Genomic DNA, 22,455 nt, shown 5'->3' with positions numbered 1-22,455 from the left:
ACTCTTCTTTACTTTCTGGGACCATCGGCCCAAACACTCGACCACTGAGGGTCACCTTCGTAACATCAGCAATGCTCACCACTGAACTAGTCGTAGGTAACTGGACCTCTTGACCATTCTTCACCATTGTAGCATTATACTGATATGGTACAGCCTTATCAGATGAATACGGGACTGGGCCCGCTAACCGTATTACCAACGGCGATACTGATCTTTGACTAACATTCTTGTTACTGCTGCTATCATACTAAATCATCAACCGCTCTTGTTGCTTGAAAACGTGCACTATGACATTGACGTCGTCATCCACATGACGGGATTGAACAATCTGGATCATGCCTTCATCCATCAGAGGTTGGATGTCCCTTTTCACCACATCACACCCTCTTGCGTTCACGCTACAAACAACACAACCATCATGGTCGTGTTCACAGTCACTCACCATACAAATATCCTTGTGCATCTACACCAAAGATCTTCGAATAAATCGGACATCAAAAATCTTGAACTCCCTAGGACAGTCGTCCACCATATTCACTGAAGAGTTCCCATGAGCGGGCAAAGGGTTAGCTTTCACATTTGGGGTGCGGTGATCGCGACTTTATGAGTCTATTGGGGTATTAACTGCAAGTGCACAGTCTAATCGCGTAATTTTAAAAGATATCGATCCCACAGGGACTTAATGAATCGATATACCGTTTTTCTAAGGTTACTTCGTAAAGCTAAGGCGGATGATACTTTGATGATTAGGGGGAAAACTAAAAACTAAAGTAGGATCTAGATTAAATATCAAATAACGCGAATATTGGTATGTAGTTCGTCGTAATTAAGGGATCAAATCTTCGTTGGTTTCTTAGTTTTAAAATAAGTTTTTTCAGTAGATGCTATTGATTAAAAATCTTTTCTCAAACTCTCGCTCTATTGAAGCAGACTATGACTTTATATTAACGTACGCTCTCACTATTTAGTTAAGTTTAAAATCACTTTTTGAAAACAATAGAATCTGTAGAAACTCTTTTTAAGAAAATACTAATCATTTAAACACCCTCGTCTCAAACTCTCGCTCTCTTGACTTAGATTATATGATTAAACTTAAATGCTTAACTCTCGTCCTCACATTTAACCTTTAAAAATACTTTTTGAAAATGATTAGAATTTAATTAACTCTAAAAATTACTTTCGCCCTGATTTAAAGTTAGTGTCCAATTTACACTGTCCAATTAAAAGCTCAAACCGTCGTTCTATTGATTTTAACTTCTTTATGCTTTTTACTCTCGTACAAAAACTTTGGTGTTAGCTCTGTAAATTGAGACCATAAAAAGAGTGACTATATTTTTAAATAAATTTAAACCAACATAGTTTTGATTCCTTTATTCCTCTTACTTTACATACCGATACCTAAGTTTATTTAGTCGGACATGCTAAACAAGCCTAAACAATAATTATACTTAAATACAGCCATGTCAGACAAACAGTATAGATAAACAGCAGTACAGAGCATATATAAATTAAAATAATAAATTAATGAACCTGTAAAATTAATAGAAATCTTGATTGTTCCCTAGCTTCGATGCTTGAACACTCCACCACAAACCGGTTGGATTTGTTCTTCACAATCTTCGATCAGACAGTAAAATAAAGGCGAAGGAATAAAATACTATGATCTAACGTAAGTTTAGATCCAGTAAAAACTACACAATAGTTTCCGGTGTAGAAACTAGTGTGCAAGAAAATAAATCCAATTCTTTGGAATTTAACTAGAAAAGAAAAGGAAATAAAAATTGCTAAGAAAGTAGAGTGCTGGAAAATTAAAAAGCAGGAAAAAATAATGCACGGTGCCGAAAACTGGAAAAAATTGAGAGAGAGCTGCAGGGTTCCATAATTGGTCCTATTTATATCCATCCTTAAAATAACTGTTTCTTCCAAAGTCCCTTCAGTAGGTTTCCTCACGTTTCAACGAGTCAAGCGGGAGAATAGGTGAACGTGCTTTTGTTATGCGTCAAAGCCAAAAATATAGGAATGGGGGTGTGACGCTTGTCACACCATGTGTTACGCTCGTAACACTTAGCAGGGGGGCGTGACGCTCGTCACACCTTGTGTGGCGGTCGTCACAGCATCACATCGCCTTTCCTTGTAGTTGTGGGCTGGGCTTTAGTGGATTGCTTTTCATCCTCTTTTTGCACCTCATTTTCTTTCTTTTTTCACGTATGCTTCAAATAGTGTTACCTGAAATAAATAGAAGGAAAATACCAAGTAATATCGAATAATATGAAATAAATCAAATCAAATAATAATATAATTTAATTAAATCGAGTCCAAAAATGTGATATTATTTCATGTTATCAAACTCAACCATACTTAGACTTTTGCTTGTCCTCAAGCAAGATTCAATGTAGAAATCGGTTTAAAATACTAGCCAGATGAAATTTCCAAACACACGTCAATTCGTAGTAGGTTGCAAGTAAATCTCGTTTAAAAATAACTTGAGCTTAATCTTAACATCAACAACTACCGTTACAACCTCAGATAACCCCACCTTATGCAAACCAGTTCGAGTCACGCTATTATAGCTATCCTAGTTCTTTTACTCTTATTTCACCCGTTTTCATTCTAGCGAAATCACATTAAGCCCTTTATCTTTTCGCGCACATAGTGGAGTAACCGGTTAGCGATTCTGATTCCCTTTTTAGCTGGAAGTTCTGGTACATAAGTTGGATAACTTCGTTATTTAGTCCATTGCAAATTGCGGGGGATCGGACCGTAGTCCGCCCTACTAAGTTCAGCACCAGATACCTGCTGAACCAACTCATAATGGATCTTTCATATTGTGCTTTTGTAGGGTCCGCAACCTTTGGATTAAATTATCTGGTAAGGATCACCTAACTTAATTAGTGCATTTCCTTATATATATTTTTTTTATGTTGTTTTGGGAATCATTCACTTATATTCATCGGCTCTCCACGTAGTTTGCTATTAAGATGGTGCTGACTTCTCGTATAAACTACTCGGGGTTACTATAAGACTAAAAGTACAAGGAATTGATATAATAGGTACTTATCCCGATCTAACATGTTGAGGTTTTTAGAGCGTTGGGGTGGTAATAATTTTGTCTTGATTTCACTCAAGTTTTATAAAATGAGCAAGCTTTATAATTATCGAGTGTGTTAAGTGTTAAATTTTTTTTTTTGTTATGGCTCAAGAAAATTTAGGGGAATAGATAATGCAAAATTGTCACACTAGGGACTCGACTTAACATAAATATATTATTTTTTTTTTTTGTTTTTTTTTTGTAAAAGGGAAATAACAATGAAATGGAAAATAACATACTTGAAAAAGGAATGTTGAAAGAGAAATGATCATAATGAAACAAAGTTCCCCCCCCCCCAACACTTAAATGAAACATTGTCCCCAATGTTTTAAAGAAAAGCGAAAAGAAAGGAAAAATAAATAAATATGCTCAATTTTGCCTGCGTCCTCTTGTCCTCGGACCCGGTGAGCGTTGACGTACTTCCAAGTCATCAAACCTGTTGAGCAAGTCAGTGAACCGCTGGTCTGTTATTGCATTCCTCGCTTCCTATTGATGTTGCATCTGGCGCATCAGTTGCATCACTTCGTTATTCTGCGCATGCATAGCATCAATAGCATCCATGATGTCATCATTTGTTGCTGGCCTTCTTCTTCGACGACGTCGGGAGGATTGACCAGTTGCATTATCGGAAGGGTTAAGCAGGGCTGACTGTTGTTCAGGACCGTGATCACCTTGCTCCATTTGCTTGTGTAGGCTCGGTAGCTTCGGGAGCATTCAGATCGTAGATGAATCGGTCGGGGTTGGTGACATCTGTGAGGGCAATGTTGGGCAAAACAATGCTTGGGACTTCTTGGTTATTCACCATAAGATAATACCTTCCGCCTACCCTATTTTTGATTAAGCGGCTGGAGCGACAATAACTTATATCCACAAATAGGGGTGGCAGAGATTGTAAATTTTGAAGTCGATCCCCTAGATTCAAACCAAGTTCTATGGTGGTAATTAATCCTCCAATCACAAAAGGTTGGCGGCCTCTAGCACATAGGGTGCGGATATGGTGAAATAAGAAAGAGGCGGCGTTTACCTTTGTATTCATTTCAAAGACGCAGTGGAGGAAGAATAATTCCTTTGCGTTGACTTTGCTGTTGTTGGGTCGACCAAAAATGGTGTTTTGTAGGACGCGGATAAAATACCGGATGGTTGGGTTATGTATGTGTGAAGCAAGTAATGCATCCAAATTATTGGTTTCCACACCAGATATTTTTCTAAAGAGGTCGAAGGCGTTTATGTGCCACTGTGAGTTCGAGGGGATTCTTGGGTGGACTTGGCCTTCTACAAAGAACTGTAGCATGGCACTCAACTGATCCTGGGATAGTGAGTACTCGGTGTTAAACATGCGGAAATTTGCGGTACCGGTTAAGTACTCGTCTTCACCGGTTGGAGTGGTGTATGAATAAGAACTTAAAAATTCTAAGGTGAGTGATGGGTAGGTAGGTTGATTGTGTGTGCAAAGAAAGGTTAAATCAGCAAGCTGAAGCATCCATTGCACACCTTGAAGTAATCCTAATTCTTGTAAACAATTTAAATCAGGATACCTGGTAGAGACGACACCTCGTTGTTGAAACCGATCAAACTGCTCCCGTTGATAATTATCATCTTCGGATCGGAAGATGATATTTCCAAATTATTGGTTTTCCGCCATATTGATAGGTGGGTTGAAAGAAGGAAAGAGGATGCAAATGTATTTGTATAGAGTGGTTTGTTGGAATGATGTGGTTTAGGGAGAAATGGAGTGTAGGTATTTATAGGAAAAGTTTTTGGAAGTTGGAAGAGGAGTGGGTGAGAGAAAAATAAATGTGGAGGCATGTGAGTGGGATGGAGTAAAGAGGTGAATGAATGGGGAAAATAAAAAGGTGGGGGGTAACGGTCGTGTCCCCAACGGTCACCAGCATTCACCTATTCTGAAGTTGTCACGCTCGTGACGGAAGGTGTTACGGGCGTTACATGCACTTGTGTGACGACCGTGATGGCTTGTGTGACGCTCGTCACACCAGTCAGCTTGCAACGGTCACTTACGTGGGTGCTTCAGAATTTGTTTTTATTATTTTATTGCTTTTATTTTGTTTTGTTTATGTTTATTATATTTTGCTATTGTTATATTTTTGAACTTCCATGCATGCTACTCTACTACACACCATAGTGTATATATTTTTCTCTAATAGGCTATGTAAGTGGCATACAGTAAATATCATTATTGATAATTGTAGATATTGCATAAATCAAAATAAAATAAAATTTAACCAATAATGCAATAGCTTCATAAAATAAACATAATGTAACATTTGAAGGTAAAAGAAAACATGGAAAAACAAATACTAAGATTAAAACAATGTTAAACGAAACTATAGGTTCCCTAAAACTAAAACTAATTAACTAAAAACTTCTAGCCACTTGCAGGATCTCTGGCCGGAGGAGCAAAGGAATTGATACGGTGTAGCAACTCATGAAATTGATTTGTCATACTACTCATGTATCCCAGAAATTCATGTCCCATATTAGTTAACTCTTTTCTGATGGCATCTTGTTCTGACATCAAGGCTTGAATGGCGGTGTTATAATCAGTTCCGGGCATATGATGTCTAAGATCAGGTATTGCCGATTCTGCGGTCGGGATAGGACGAGGTGGAGAGGCAACATCATGGTAACCAGTAGGTGTTTGTGGATCAGACTCAGCATAAGGAATCTGGTCGTCACAAATCTCATAGTCTTGGATGGATTCAACAGATCTAACAGGGGAAGGTATTCCATTCAGGTTGTAGAGCCAATTGTTTCGGTTATGGATACTAGTCATTGGACTAGGAATGGTGAATAGGTAGAAAGATTGGTTATTAATTATTAGTTCAAACTCTTCAGGTCCAAGGTTTACTATAAACATAGTGTTGAAGAGGAAAGGTATATTCATAGGCTCAATGCCACAGAAAGGGTTCAAGTCAAGCATGGGTTGGCGCAATCCAATAGCATTGGCAATCATGGTTATCAATCCTCCTATTTGAATCGGTGCACGGTTAGCTTGAATAAGGCGGTCGAAACTCGCCAACATATAGGTGGCACCATTCACTGGACGGTTCTGGGAAGCACAAAATATTATGAAGAGTTCATCACGTGATATTGTGGTAATGTTTGATTTCTTCCCAAAAAGAATGTGTGCTAGGATCTTGTAGAAATAGCGAAAAGTTGGGTTATGTATGTTTCCAGAAAGAAACTCATGTTCCTCAGGGTCGTCATTACTCGTCAAACTTCCCCAAAAATGTTCAAGCTCTCTATATTCAAACAGATCTTCTTGGCTCATGGTGAATGTATCGAAAGAGGTAGGGAACCCTAAAAGGTTAGTAAAGTCTTGAATGTTAAATTGATACTCCATATTGAACATCCTGAACTAAATGAAACCTCGGCTTATTCCTTTTCCATGGTTTGGTAGATAGATCAGGGAGCTAAGGAAATCTAGAGTTAGCCTCCGGTAAGTAACAAATTATCTTCGAATAGGTGTGGTTTCCCACCCTATTTGACTCAACAGATACAAGACACTCTCTCTTAGTCCAAGGGCAGTCATTGCCCAATCATCAGCATAGAAACTTGGGTGCATCTCTCTCTCTGCTAGTTCTTCTAATTTTTGTCTCTGAGCTTTCCCTTTGAATTTGATACTCATACGATCAATTTTTCCCATCAGGTTAGTGTTAACTAAAGAAAAGAAAAACAAGAATTTAGTCAGGATTTGGCCAGATGCCGAAAGAAGAAAAGAAGAAAAGTTTTATAAAATAAAATAAATGAAGAATGAATACTAAATAAAATCAAAAGAATAATCAAAGAAAAGATACTAAAAATTTGTGGGTTGTCTCCCACGAAGCGCTTTGTTTAATGTCGCAAGCTCGACATAAAACTAGTAAATGTTAATCTATAGATTTAGGAGACAATACGTCTAATTTCAGGACTTGCGAGTCTTCATTGTTTTCATCATAATGATAATGTTTCAGACGCTGCCCGTTTACGATAAATGTTTCCAGAGATTTCCCCTTAATTTCCACAGCTCCACTAGGGAAAACATTAGTGACTTGGAAAGGGCCTGACCATCTAGAGCGTAGTTTCCTGAGAATAACTTAAGTCTAGAGTTAAACAATAGGACTACATCGCCTTGTTTGAAAGTTTTCCTTGATATGCGCTTATCATGCCATTTTTTCGTTCTTTCCTTGTAGATTCTGGCATTTTCGTATGCGTCTTGTCTAAGTTCTTCTAATTCATTTATATCAAGGATTCGCTTTTCACCAGAGGCCTTATAGTTTAAATTTAAATTTTTAATAGCCCAATAGGCCTTATGTTCTAACTCTACCGGGAGGTGGCAAGATTTACCATAAATAAGCCTAAATGGGGTTGTTCCTATGGGAGTTTTGTAAGCAGTTCGATATGCCCATAAAGCTTCGGGTAATTTTGATGACCAGTCTTTCCTTGAGGCGGCGACTGTTTTTTCCAATATCTGTTTAATTTCTCTGTTAGACACTTCCACTTGTCCACTGGTTTGAGGATGGTAAGGTGTCGCTACTCGATGTTTTACACCATACTTAAATAATAGTTTTTCGAGTATCTTAGATATGAAATGCGATCCACCATCACTGACTACTATTCTTGGGACACCAAATCTTGGAAAGATTATATTCTTAAAGAGTCTAGTTACTACTCGTGTGTCGTTTGTTGGAGAAGCTATAGCTTCAATCCATTTTGATACGTAGTCAACCGCTATGAGTATGTACTTGTTACCGAAAGAAGGTGGAAAAGGTCCCACGAAATCTATTCTCCACACGTCGAAAATCTCTACTTCCAAAATGCCCTTTTGTGGCATCTCGTCACGTCTAGATATGTTTCCTGTGCGTTGACATCCATCACATTTCTTGACAGCAGCATGCACATCCTTCCATATGTTTGGCCAATAAAGACCGGCTTGTAGGATTTTAGAGCAGGTCTTGGATGTACTTGCGTGTCCACCATAAGGAGCGGAATGACAATGTTGGATTATACTTTCTATCTCTTCTTCAGGTATACACCGACGAAAAATACCATCGGGGCCTCTTTTGAAAAGTAAAGGGTCGTCCCAATAATAATGTTTCATGTCATGGAAGAATCGTTTCTTTTGCTGGTAGGATAAATCAAGTGGAACTATTCTGGCGGCTAAATAATTGACAAATTCGGCGTACCATGGTGTAACGCATACAGCCAAGGTGGTCTCTACCTGTTCATCAGCTCTATTTTCTTCCAAATTAGCTATAAGTTTATCGTACGAGAAGTCATCATTGATCGATGTTCTTTCCGGTTCCAGATTTTCAAGTCTAGAAAGGTGATTTGCTACTACGTTTTCAGTTCCTTTTTTATCTTTGATTTCCAAATCAAATTCTTGTAACAACAAGATCCACCTTAGGAGTCTAGGTTTAACATCCTTTTTTGTTAAGAGGTACTTAATGGCAGCGTGGTTAGTGTAAACGATTATTTTTGCTCCGACCAAGTAAGAACGAAATTTATCTAGTGCAAACACTACTGCTAAAAGTTCTTTCTCGGTCGTGGCGTAATTCATCTGTGCTTCATCTAGAGTTCTACTTGCATAATATATGACGTGAAGTTTTTTATCCTTTTGTTGTCCTACAACAGCGCCTACGGCGTAGTCACTTGCGTCACACATTATTTCGAATGGTTCATTCCAATCCGGAGTCTGCATTATGGGCGCGGAGATCAATGCTTGTTTAAGTGTTTGAAATGCTTCTAAACATTTATTGTCGAAGATGAATTCATCGTCTTTCATTAATAATCCGGTTAGAGACTTAGTTATTTTAGAGAAATCTTTAATAAATCGTCGATAAAAACCGGCATGTCCTAAGAAGCTTCGTACTTCTCTCACAGTTTTCGGAGGTTGAAGGTTTTCGATTACTTCTATTTTGGCTTTGTCTACTTCAATTCCTCTATTTGATATGATGTGTCCTAAAACAATTCCTTCTTGTACCATAAAGTGACATTTTTCCCAATTAAGTACTAGGTTTACTTTTACACATCGTTCTAGAACTCTTTCTAGGTTTTCAAGACATTCTTCGAAACTTTGCCCGCATACGGAAAAGTCATCCATAAAGACTTCCATGATGTTTTCGAGAAAATCGGCGAATATTGCCATCAAGCACCTTTGGAAGGTTGCAGGAGAATTGCACAAGCCAAACGAAATTCGTCGATAGGCGAAGGTACCAAAAGGACATGTGAACGTTGTCTTTTCTTGGTCATCAGGATGAATTGGTATTTGAAAGAAGCCTGAGTAACCGTCCAGATAGCAGAAATGAGAATGCTTTGCTAATCGTTCTAACATCTGGTCTATGAATGGTAAAGGAAAATGATCTTTTCGGGTTGCTTTGTTTAGTTTCCTATAGTCAATGCACATTCTCCATCCCGATTCGATTCGTTTGGTTATAGTTTCTCCTTTTTCATTTTCGATAACTGTTATACCCGCTTTCTTTGGTACTACGTGTACAAGGCTAACCCATTTGCTATCGGATATAGGATATATGATACCTGCCTCTAATAACTTCGTTACTTCCTTCTTCACTACCTCACTCAGGGTCGGGTTTAATCTCCTCTGATGTTCCCTAGAAGTTTTACAGTCTTCTTCTAGCATGATGCGATGCATACAAATAGAAGGACTTATCCCTTTAAGATCGGTGATGTTGTATCCTAGTGCGGTTGGATATTTTCTTAAGATATGTAGGAGTTTTTCGGTTTCGAGTTTTCCTAGGTCTGCACTAACTATCACTGGTCGTTCAAGTTCTAAGTCTAGGAATTCATATCTCAGATTTTTGGGAAGTGTTTTCAGGTCGAGGGTTGGTTTCTTAAGGCATTGCGTAGTATCCGATGTTATTGCTAAAGATTGGTTTAGTCTGTCTTCTACACGACAGTCAGACAATTTGTCATTTTCTAATTCTGTTTCTTTTATGCATTCGTCGATGATATCCATGAAGTAACATGTGTCATCTATTGCAGGTGCTTTCAAAAATTTGGAAAGAATGAACTCAATTTTCTATTCTCCTACTTCGAAAGTGAGTCGTCCTCGTTTTACGTCTATGATGGCACCGGCGGTTGCTAAGAATGGTCTTCCCAGTATAATGGGTGTAACTTCATCCTCTCTTATGTCCATAATTATAAAATCGGTTGGGATGTAGAATTGACCTATGCGCACATGAACGTTTTCAAGAATTCCTACGGGATATCTAACGGAATGATCTGCTAATTGCACAGACATTTTAGTTGGTCTTAATTCTCCCATTTCAAGTCTCTTGCATATGGACAAGGGCATAACACTGATACCGGCTCCTAAATCGCATAGAGCTTTGTCTATGACAAATTTTCCTATGTGACAGGGTATAGAGAAACTACCAGGATCTTTAAGTTTAGGAGGCATATTCTGGATTATAGCGCTACATTCAGCAGTGAGTGTAACGGTTTCGCTATCTTCAAGTTTCCTTTTATTAGAAAGAATTTCTTTTAAGAACTTAGCATATGAGGGCATCTGTGTAATAGCTTCTGTGAAAGGAATGGTGATGTTTAATTGTTTCAGTAGGTCAACAAAAATTTTAAATTGGCCTGCGTCTTTGGTTTTAATAAGCCTTTAAGGATAAGGGGTAGGTGGTTTATAAGGCGGTGGAGGTACATAAGGTTCTTTCTTTTCTACGGTTTCCTTATTACTCTCTTCCTTTTCCTTAGGTTTATTTTCTTCCTCAGTTGACTTTTTAGAGTTTTGGTTTTCAATTCTTGGATTAGATGGTCCTTCTACCTCTGTTCCACTTCTCAATATAATTGCATGAGCGTGGCTTTTCGGGTTAGGTTGGGGCTGTCCAAGAAATGTACCAGTTGGGGCAGCAGTAGGCGCTTGTTGTTGAGCTACTTGTGAGATTTGTGTTTCCAGCATTTTGTTGTGGGTAGCCAGGGCATCTACTTTACTTGCTAGTTGTTTAATCTGTTCGTTAGTGTGTACATTCTGGTTTAAGAAATCTTTATTGGTTTGCTGTTGAGAAGCTATGAAGTTCTCCATCATGATTTCCAAGTTGGATTTCCTAGGAATGTTATTGTTAGGTGTAGATGGGGTCGGCTTTTGATATCCAGGAGGTATATCTGGGGCTTGATTGGGAGCTTGACCTGGTGCGTATAAAGCATTGTTACTCTTATATGAAAAATTAGGATGGTTCTTCCAGTTTGAGTTATAGGTATGCGAGTAAGGATTTCCTTGAGCATAGTTCACTTGCTCTGCTTGGATTCTTGTTAGGAGTTGACAATCTGTAGGAGTGTGACCTTGGATTCCACAGACTTCGCAATTTTGAGTCACGGCAACCACGGTGGTTGGAGGTGATACATTTAAACTTTCAATTTTCTGGGCAAGAGCATCCACTTTTGCATTAACATGATCAAGGCTACTTATCTCGTACATGCCACTTTTCGTTTGAGGTTTTTCTACCATTGTTCGGTCGCTTCCCCACTGATAATAGTTTTGGGCCATGCTTTCGATAAGTTGATAAGCGTCAGCGTAAGGTTTATCCATAAGCGCACCACCTGCGGCGGGGTCTATTGTTAATCTTGTGTTGTATAAGAGGCCATTATAGAAGGTATGAATTACTAACCAGTCCTCTAAACCATGGTGTGGACAAAGTCTCATCATGTCTTTGTATCTTTCCCATGCTTCGAAAAGAGACTCGTTATCTTTCTGTTTAAATCCATTTATCTGGGCTCTCAACATAGCTGTTTTGCTTGGAGGAAAATATCGGGCAAGAAAGACTTTCTTCAACTCATTCCATGTGGTGACTGAGTTGGAAGGAAGAGACTGAAGCCATCTTCTAGCTTTATCCCTTAACGAGAAAGGAAAAAGACGAAGTCGAATTGCCTCTGAAGTGACACCATTAGCTTTAACAGTATCAGCGTATTGGACAAATACGGATAAATGAAGGTTTGGATCCTCGGTAGGATTTCCAGAGAATTGATTTTGTTGCACTGCCTGTAACAGGGAAGGTTTAAGTTCGAAGTTGTTTGCTTCGATTGCGGGTGGAGCAATACTCGAATGCGGCTCATCTTGCGATGGAGCGGCGTAATCTCGAAGAGCACGAGCTGGTTCTGCCATCTCGGGTATCGGCGAAGGAAGAAGATTTTTGAGATCAGGAATTTCGATTGGAGGAAGATTGTTTGCAGCACGATACTCCCGAATTCGTCGTAAGACTCGGAGATATCGTTCAACATCGTTGATTCGTAAGTAATATGGTTCGTCTTGTGAGCGAGTGTGTGGCATACAAATCAACGAAAAACAAGGAAAAAAATAAAAATTGCCTTAGTCTCTACAGCGTAAAAGAAGAGTTACGATATCGACTAAATAAAAGTCCCCGGCAACGGCGCCAAAAACTTGATCGCGACTTTATGAGTCTACTGGGGTATTAACTGCAAGTGCACAGTCTAATCGCGTAGTTTTAAAAGATATCGATCCCACAGGGACTTAATAAATCGATATACCGTTTTTCTAAGCTTACTTCGTAAAGCTAAGGAGGATGATACTTTGATGATTAGGGGGAAAACTAAAACTAAAATAGGATCTAGATTAAATATCAAATAACGCGGATATCGGTATGTAGTTCGTCGTAATTAAGGGATCAAATCTTCGTTGGTTTCTTAGTTTTAAAATAAGTCTTTTCAGTAGACGCTATTGATTAAAAATCTTTTCTCAAACTCTCGCTCTATTGAAGCAGACTATGACTTTATATTAACGTACGCTCTCACTATTTAGTTAAGTCCAAAATCACTTTTTGAAAACAATAGAATCTGTAGAAACTCTTTTTAAGAAAATACTAATCATTTAAACACCCTCGTCTCAAACTCTCGCTCTCTTGACTTAGATTATATGATTAAACTTAAATGCTTAACTCTCGTCCTCACATTTAACCTTTAAAAATACTTTTTGAAAATGATTAGAATTTAATTAACTCTAAAAATTGCTTTCGTCCTGATTTAAAGTTAGTGTCCAATTTACACTGTCCAGTTAAAAGCTCAAACCGTCGTTCTATTGATTTTAACTTCTTTATGCTTTTTACTCTCGTACAAAAACTTTGGTGTTAACTCTGTAAATTGAGACCATAAAAAGAGTGACTATATTTTTAAATAGATTTAAACCAACTTAGTTTTGATTCCTTTATTCCGCTTACTTTACATACCGATACCTAAGTTTATTTAGCCGGACATGCTAAACAAGCCTAAACAATAATTATACTTAAATACAGCCATGTCAGGCAAACAGTATAGATAAACAGCAGTACAAAGCATATATAAATTAAAACAATAAATTAATGATCCTGTAAAATTAATAGAAATCTTGATTGTTCCCTAGCTTCGATGCTTGAACACTCCACCACAAACCGGTTGGATTTGTTCTTCACAATCTTCGATCAGACAGTAAAATAAAGGCGAAGGAATAAAATACTATGATCTAACGTAAGGTTAGATCCAGTAAAAACTACACAATAGTTTCCGGTGTAGAAACTAGTGTGCAAGAAAATAAATCCAATGCTTTGGAAATTAACTAGAAAAGAAAAGGAAAAAAAAATTGCTAAGAAAGTAGAGTGCTGGAAAATTAAAAAGCAGGAAAAAATAATGCACGGTGTCGAAAACTGGAAAAAATTGAGAGAGAGCTGCAGGGTTCCATAATTGGTCCTATTTATATCCATCCTTAAAATAACCGATTCTTCCAAAGTCCCTTCAGTAGGTTTCCTCACGTTTCAACGAGTCAAGCGGGAGAATAGGTGAACGTGCTTTTGTTACGCGTCAAAGCCAAAAATATAGGAATGGGGGTGTGACGCACGTCACACCATGTGTTACGCTCGTAACACTTAGCAGGGGGGCGTGACGCTCGTCACACCTTGTGTGGCGATCGTCACAGCATCACAGCGCCTCTCCTTGTAGTTGTGGGCTGGGCTTTAGTGGATTTCTTTTCATCCTCTTTTTGCACCTCATTTTCTTTCTTTTTTCACGTATGCTTCAAATAGTGTTACCTGAAATAAATAGTAGGAAAGTACCAAGTAATATCGAATAATATGAAATAAATCCAATCAAATAATAATATAATTTAATTAAATCGAGTCCAAAAATGTGAATTTATTTCATGTTATCATGCGGTCCTCAAAGGATACCATACCACTCTTCATGAGCTTTTTAACCTCATACTTCAATGGATAACAATTTTCAATATCATGCCCAGGTGCACCCTGATGAAAAGCACAACGAAGCTCAGGTTTATACCACCAAGGAAATGGTTCTGGGATCTGCGTTGGGTTCCTCGATTTAATCAAATTATTGAGAACTAACGAGGGATAGAGTTCTGCATAAGACATAGGAATCAGGTCAAAAGAGACATTCTTCCTCTTAATGTTTTTTTGATGATGATGATTGTTGTTGGTATTGTTGTTGTTGTAGGTGTTCGTTCTTTGTTGCGGTTGTTGTTGTTGACGTTGATGTTGTTGTTGAATTGGTGTTGTTGGTTGATTAGAAAATACTGGAATAACGGAAGACACTTGATGATGATGATGTTGACGGGGTGGTGGATTTATTCTAATCCGAGGCCTTCTCTGCCTCCCACTGGAAATTGCATTTGTCTAATTGTCCTTTTTCTTGCTGAAACTACTGCCATACCTCTTACTCGTTGACGCCTCATCTCTTGACAAACGTCTTTTACGTACTCCTTCTTCAAGTCCCATCCCCATATTTACCATTTCGGTAACATCACTGGGGGCACTGGCGATCATGCGTTCATAATAAAATGAACTCAGGGTTTTCAAAAAGATTTTTGTCATCTCTTTCTCCTCCAAAGGAGGAGTGATCTGGGCAACCAACTCCCTCCATCTTCACAAAAGCGTCTCCTAAGTCATTGAAAGTGAGGATGCTTGCACTATCCAACCCCATATACCAACGGAGTGCAGCACCAGTCAAGTTATCCTGGAAGTAGTGATAAGCAATTGATCATTATCTGTCTGGGTTGACATCTTGCGAGCATACATTACAAGATAATTGAGCGAACAAGAGTTCCCCTTATACTTTTCAAAGTCAGGCACTTTGAATTTCACCGGGATTTTGACAATAGGTACCAAACACAATTCAGCAACACTCTTCCCAAACAGATCTTTACCTCTCAGCGTCTACAATTCCTTGCGCAGCTCAAGAAATTGGTCTTTCATTTCATCCATCTTCTCATAAACATCCGGACCCTCATACGCTTGGAATGATAGATGGTATCCTCTACACGAGGCAAAGTGTTCACAACTAGAGGTGGCACGGACATGACCGGGCTAGATGCCAGCATGGAAGAAAAGGTAGGCGCAAAGCCTTCTGGCACAAAATTAGGCGGCATTCCCCACGGGAATCCGACAGGCAGGTCCGGCGCGAAGTGGGCGGTAGCAGCAGGCATGGTAGAGGTAACCACTTCTGAAGTAACAGTCCTCGCAGGAGGAGTTACAGGCGTTGGAGAAGCTTGGGTTTGAGCAGCAAGAACTGACTCCATCATGGCAGTCAGTCGGGCGATCTCGTCCTTCAGCTCTCTATTCTCTTGCTCTAGGTGCTCCATAATTCTCAGGTGATTGGCTCTGGTATTGTACCGGTGAGTCAGCTTGGCTAAAGCACAGAAAGAAACACCAATTAGACACCTGGCAAAAACCTGCTTATGCAAATGATGCATGAAATACAATGCTTGATTATTATATTTTTTTATTATTATCAAGGAACTTACTATATCGTTTGCAAACATATAATATTTAAATGGCAATTGCAACAAATCGATATGACCAAAAATCCCTTTTCATTTATATAAATTGGAAGGATTACACTGAATACAATTTCATAAACCAAAATAAAAAGATACAAGAGAAAAGGAGACTAGTCATCCTAAGGATCCCTAACAACAATGTCAGAAGATCTGGCTGAAGGCGTGTAGTTCCTTCGAATGCGACGAATCTCAGTCTCAAAAGAAGTCTTCATCTGAATCTTCTCAAGGACAATATGGTCAACAATCTTCTTCCAAGCAACGGAAGGCTGAGGCATGCTAGAAGATGAAACCTCTGGCTCTCTCTGTCTCTTCCTCACTCGGTCTTCAAGTAGCTCAGTCAGTGCATCTTTATCCTTAGATTCCAACTGCAACTCTTCATGCTTCTTGCTCAAAGCACGAAAACACTCTTCCCACATGTCTTTCTCTTGCTTCATCTTGACGAGCGCGTCTTCCAACTCCTCTACATCTTGGTTAGGGAGAGTTAATGGCTCAACCACAGCCATAGACATAGGTATTTCACAAGGATAAGGCATCTTCAAATCCATAGCCCTCTTCTTCACCCAAAGAGTGTAAGCTTCCAAAGCTACACAATTGCACAGACCAAGTTCAGATCTTCCTTTCCTATGCACATTATGCCAAGAACGCACAATCTTCTACTTTAAATGTTGGGGATCTTTACCCTATTTATAGAAAAGACCTTATAACAAAGTGTTATTAGGGTTGTCTCTCAAGGGGAACCCAAGTTGACGACGAGCCAAAGCAGGGTTGTAGTTAATTCCTCCTTGTGTACCAATGAGAGGCACATTAGAGAATTCACCACAACTATCAATAATCTCCAAACTGCTTAAGGACGGATCATACCAAACTAAATCATCATTAGTGAGAGACATAAGTCTCTAAGACCACCTTAGACACTGTTTGTTCTCCACAAAAGCAGGCGTCTGAGGCAAGTGCAAAATGAACCACTTGTACAGAAGAGGAATGCAACAGACAATCGTTCCACCACCCTTAGAATTCCTTAGATGCAAAGAGAAATACATATCACCTAACAAAGTAGGCACCAGATTCCCAATCAAGAAAACTCTAATGGCATTAACATCAACAAAACCGTCAATGTTAGGGAACAAAGCTAATCCAAGATGAGAAACACAAAGATAGCTTTAAAAGTATCCACACTACCAGCTTGAGAAAAAGTAGTAGCTTCCTTGATGAGGAAAACAGATGGCAATCCAAATAACCCTCCTTTCTTCACCCAATGAGCCTCTATCTCAGACTTCTTCAAGTGAAGATCTTCATACTAGATCGGGGAATCTCCTCCAATCCACTAAAAGGCACACTACTAGAAACAGGTATCCCCAAAAGATGAGAATACTCCTCCAAGATAGGCACAAGCTGAAAATCTGGGAAAGTGAAATAATGGTAGAGAGGATCATAGAACGGCACCAATACACTCAAAAGTCCTTCCACTACATCAGCAGACAAGGTGGATAGAAGCTTCCTTAACTCTTTCAAGTCGGGACATCTGAAACTGTACTTCTTAGTGTTCCTTCGTCCACAATCCATGGTCTGAAAATATTTGCAAATGATACCTTAGTTCCTTAAAATTTTCGTGTGATGAATGTTATGATGCGCATGAATTCATGAATGCAACAATCACAAATAAGGGATCACACAAAAGGAAAACAAAGGTCAATGGATGAATCAAGTCATTGTCAAGATCAATCATCCATTTTGGTGGATTATGGTTTGCACCTTATCAACACCCAAGTTCCATTGATATTGACAAGACTTGATTGGATCAACCAAGAATCAAGGGTTTGTTGCAAGTCACGAGCATGGAGTCTGGGTAAGAACCATCCTAAAGGAGTGAACTAAGGATAAAAACATGTAGATCATGTTCTAAAAAGTTCCCAGGGTCTCAATTCCATCTATCGGATATTACAGGTTAAGATGACTGACTCATCAACCCATAATATTCTCAAGAGAAACTCGTCTGAGTGTAGTATCGCGTAACAACTGTTATCAAGTCTACACTTGAACAGTCTCCACACTACATCCTAAATAGGCCAAGATGGGTTAAATGTTCTAAGGTCCTCAACTTCTCGGACACAATTAGAAATAGTAATGCCTAACCATAAATACTTGTGTGACATCTCCAAATCCAAAGGAGTCTCCACTGAGCAGATGGATCTCAAGTCAACTTGTTAAGGACTACTCCACACAAGTCGAACATGACTATATCATCCTCCTATCTTAACTGCACTCAAGTTCGGGTTAGAACTTATCTCACCACTCAGAGATCACCAAGCACAACAAAAAAATTATATCACACATACATATATACAAATATCACATATATACAAATATATTCACACACAAAATAGGCTAAACCCACTGGAGACTACTCCCCAGCAGATTCGCCACTTAATTTTTGTAGCGAGAAATTCATGATCATCAAGCTATTGACAAGCTAGAGATCAATTAACAAGAGTCGCCACCGCGTTTTATTGTTTCCAAGGGAAAAGGGAAAAAGTACGAACAAAACCCAAATAGTAAGAAGTTTTCAAATAAAAACTAATAAAAGTCAGAGATCACAGGTAAGGGGGTTGGGTACACAAAGGGAAGGTGCTAGCACCCAAAGTGTCCTAGGTGCTCCTAGGGAGCCCTTTTTGTGTGCATATGTATTTTGTACAAAGAGATGTTTACAAACAAATAGAATGGGGGGATGAGAAAAGAAATCATTAACTATATTTTTGTGTTTGACAAGACCTTCGGTCTTGTGCCTACGTACGAACATGAAAATGAGGAATCAAAACCTCGTAGTTCATGATACAAATTTCAAAATGGATGCATTGATTTTAACAAATTTTGGTTTGAAAGGCACAAAGGCTTAAATTGCTTTGAATGAGTTAGTTCCTTTTGGCTTTTTGAAAGTTTAAGTCAAGTATAGTTAAGTTTATTCACAAGTTTAATTTGAGAAAATAAGTTTGAAAAATGCAATGGCATAAGGCCAAAGTTTCTATCTTTTTTGTAAAAGTGGTCAAAGTTTAGAACAAAAGTGGTTTACACAAAGAAGATTTTGAAAATGGAGGGAGGGATTTTGAAATTAAAGAAACGGGGAGAAGATAAAGAGACTATCCTATGTACAAAATTTAAAGGTTTAGAGTTAAAAAGATCTGACCAAGTGGGTAGCAATCCAATAGACAAAAATGTCAATAGAAACCCAGAATTTCGTTGGACTTTTAGAATCAAGCAACACACAAATGCACAATTATATTGTATTAAAGAGCAAGGAATCAAATAAAGATGGCCTCATCTAAGCTTATCCATTCCATGATCTTCTTCAAAAATAACCCATGTAACAGATGAATTCCACAAGTCACAGGTTCAAAATAACAGCTTCACAATGATCATGTTGCAGATGAATCTTAGAGAGATCATCAAAGATGTATCAGATGAATTTCAAATTGCAAGCACTTGGTTCTTCAACAAGTTGGCATTAGCCAAGTCCTTTAGCTTAGGGAAGTTACCTAGATTCTAAGTCCATTTGTCCAAGATCAAACCAACAGTCTGCTCAAAAGTTTTTTAGGATTTTTGTTTTTATTATGTATGTTAATGGTCAAAGACCACACAAACAAATAAAATAAAACAAACAAAATATATCACACAATATGGTCCAAATGGACAAAGTGAAAATTACATTAACATAAACAATTAGAATGATATGTACAATGGCAAATGAAATAAAGTGCAAAAAATAAATTGCATTAAAGTAAAAGCTTGAAACTAAAAGTCAATAGTTAGTAGGTTAGAGGTTAGTTTTTTTTTGCTTTTGCTTTTGCTTTTCAAGACATTCTTTGGAGAATACTCAACCCACTTATCACAAGTATGGATCCTTGAACCAAAACATCTTCCAAAGGAAGGAAATGAGGCCAAGTTTCCACACAATACCATGAAATATGGGAGACTTACAACCTCACTAACTAGAATGCTTATGCCTTTTGTGTCACAAATTTAGCGTTATGTTAAGAAATTGTAATTAGACTTATGTAGAAGTCACAACTATTTGAGGTCGGGCAATAGAATTTTGGTGTTAATGCATGTTAGAGACATAGTATAATGGACTATGCTCATGAAACATACCACACACAAAAAGAATATGTAAAAAGGTGTGGCCTAATCTTATCCATACTCATGTCAATTTTTTAATCAACTAGCATTAGGACTTTGAGATGTCATAGGCCAAATGAAATGAATGAAATAAGAAAAGGAATGAGATGAAGTGAGAAGGGGATAAATGAGATCACAAATTGGTCAAAGGAGGACTTTTATTAAATTAATATCATTCATTCATTTTGGGAAATGGAATGTACATTCCATCAATCCCCTAAATCCAATGATATTAACTTAACAAAGTCAAATCAACCTTGACCAAGGCCCAATAACAATAAGCAAACTCATACAAGTCAATACAAGTGGTCAACAAAATTTAATTGGCATTTATTCAATTAAAAATAATAAAATAATGCATTTAAATCAAATATGTTTTGTCCAATTCCTAAAATCTCATCAAAACACCAAAGAAATGGCTATGAGATTTATCGCAGGTCAAACAAGGTCAAAGGTCCTTGGAGAAAAAATTTCATAATTTTCGGACATTTAAAAATATTTTTAAACAATTAAAAACAAATGCAAAATCAATTAATTCCTGAAAAATATTAATAATGATCCAAAAAAATTTTTAATTCAGAATATGAAAGAGAAATATATTTGAAATTTTTTGGTGAAAGTCCCATATTTTTTGGATCAATATTGAATTTAATATGAATTATTGAAGAAAGTGCAAATAAAACAAAAAGTCAAAAAGTCAAAAATACGTGGACCATGAGATCTCCCTCATTAATTGAGGTGGCAGATCTGATGGTCCCTAGCGCGCGTTCCACATGGTCGTTAGTCAACTGCGATGTTCCAATGGTAATTAAAAGGGACGATCAAGATTAGAACATAATACAGGGATCTTGTGGTTCACAACCTTTCCAAGTCATTGCCGGAGCCAGAGCTCCGGTCATCTTCTTCGGTGGATCTCACCGGACTGGTCCACCATGAACCATCACCGTAATGAAAAACAAGGACATGATCTTGAAGAAAAAATGGCACAGAGCTCGAATCTGACGTCCATTCATTCCAACTCCAAGTAAATTGAGAGATATGTGGATTTGAAATTTGAGGTACATGAACTGAGTTGCTTTGATTTGATCTTAAAGCAACTCAATATTCTTGACTACATTGGTAGGACTTCAGAAAACCAAAGAATCAATAGAATTGAGCAAGAATTTGAGAGAATCGAAGAGTTCAAAATTTCTGAAAAATACCTTCAATGGAGGTCTGAATTCGATGGATCTTGATTTGGCTTATGCTTGGACTCACTCTACTTGCTTGCAGGAGAAGGATTGAATGGTTTAGAAGCAATGGATTCCTGGAGAATTGAATTCCAAAATAGTGGAGATTCAAGCTCAAATTCAAAATAATTTATCAGGCTTATCCTTTGAGAATTAAGGGTTTGAAATGGGGGATCAAAGCTGGCACGATTGTGTGTCAATTTCTGAGCAATTGAAGCTCTATTTATTGCTAAATCATGTGATATTTGCACACTCACATTCACTTTCCAATTTTGGCAAATGGTGATGTAATGGTGCATGGGCGCGCATAGGCCCATGAAATGATAGCTTGAGGTCCATAATTGAAGATCGGATGCACTGAAGTAAGCTTGGATTGCAAGGCAAATGCACATTGATGTTTGAAGTTTGATCCATGCCAAATGATTTCAGCCTGTTTAAGCCATGCGCATCCTATGCATTTCTTGTCCAAAATGAATGAATTTGAGCTCTTTGGAAAGGTGAGATCAAGAGGAACAACTTTCATGTTCAATACTTTTCATTTGGAGCTTAGAACTTAGAGAAATTTTAGGTGGAAGTTTGGAAATTTTTGACATATCAAATTGTTTCTAAGTGTCAAGCCATATGTCTCAATATTCCATGTTGCTTAACATTTTATAGGAGCTTCAAATGAGAAAAGTGTCTTCATCAAAGTTGTATCTCTCTCAAAGACATTCAAAATGGTCACCAATTTCATGTAATTTGGATTTGAAATGATATAGTTATGCATTTTTCAAGTTTGGATAAATCACTTGATCAATGGTATAGGTAAAAAGTGAGCTATAATGTAGCCTCATATCACATGCTCAAAAAAGTTGAATTATCTTTCACTCCAAACATCAAATTTGAAGTAGACACATTGAATTTGATTGTGTAACTTGTAAATCTTTCATCTCACAAAATATGAGCAAGTTATGGCCTTGGGAAGTTGACTTTCAAATTAGGGTTTAGACAAAATGACCTATAATGTTTCAACATAGAAAATGATTTTCCAAGAACAACTATCTCTAGGTATCAACATGAAAGTTGTTTGGAATGTCATTTAGAGTAAGTTTTCTCTTGGAATCATTTTAATATGGTGAAAATTGTAGGAGATAGGGTCTAGGAAGACCTAGTTTTGATCAGATGAATTC

At 37.9% G+C, this 22,455-nt stretch overlaps 1 non-coding gene across 1 annotated transcript; it reads left to right on the top strand.

The window, feature by feature from the left end:
* Positions 1-11,727: 11,727 nt before the first annotated feature.
* On the top strand, positions 11,728-11,834 carry LOC127117173 (small nucleolar RNA R71). Its single transcript, XR_007801931.1, has one exon. It is a non-coding gene; the product is annotated as a small nucleolar RNA R71 (small nucleolar RNA).
* Positions 11,835-22,455: the final 10,621 nt, after the last annotated feature.

The sequence above is a fragment of the Lathyrus oleraceus genome, chromosome 1 (genome assembly GCF_024323335.1).
Source record: "Lathyrus oleraceus cultivar Zhongwan6 chromosome 1, CAAS_Psat_ZW6_1.0, whole genome shotgun sequence".
NCBI classification, from domain to species: Eukaryota; Viridiplantae; Streptophyta; class Magnoliopsida; order Fabales; family Fabaceae; genus Lathyrus; species Lathyrus oleraceus.
Note: the sequence above shows the minus strand (reverse complement) of the source record. Positions and strands in the feature narration are given on the sequence as shown.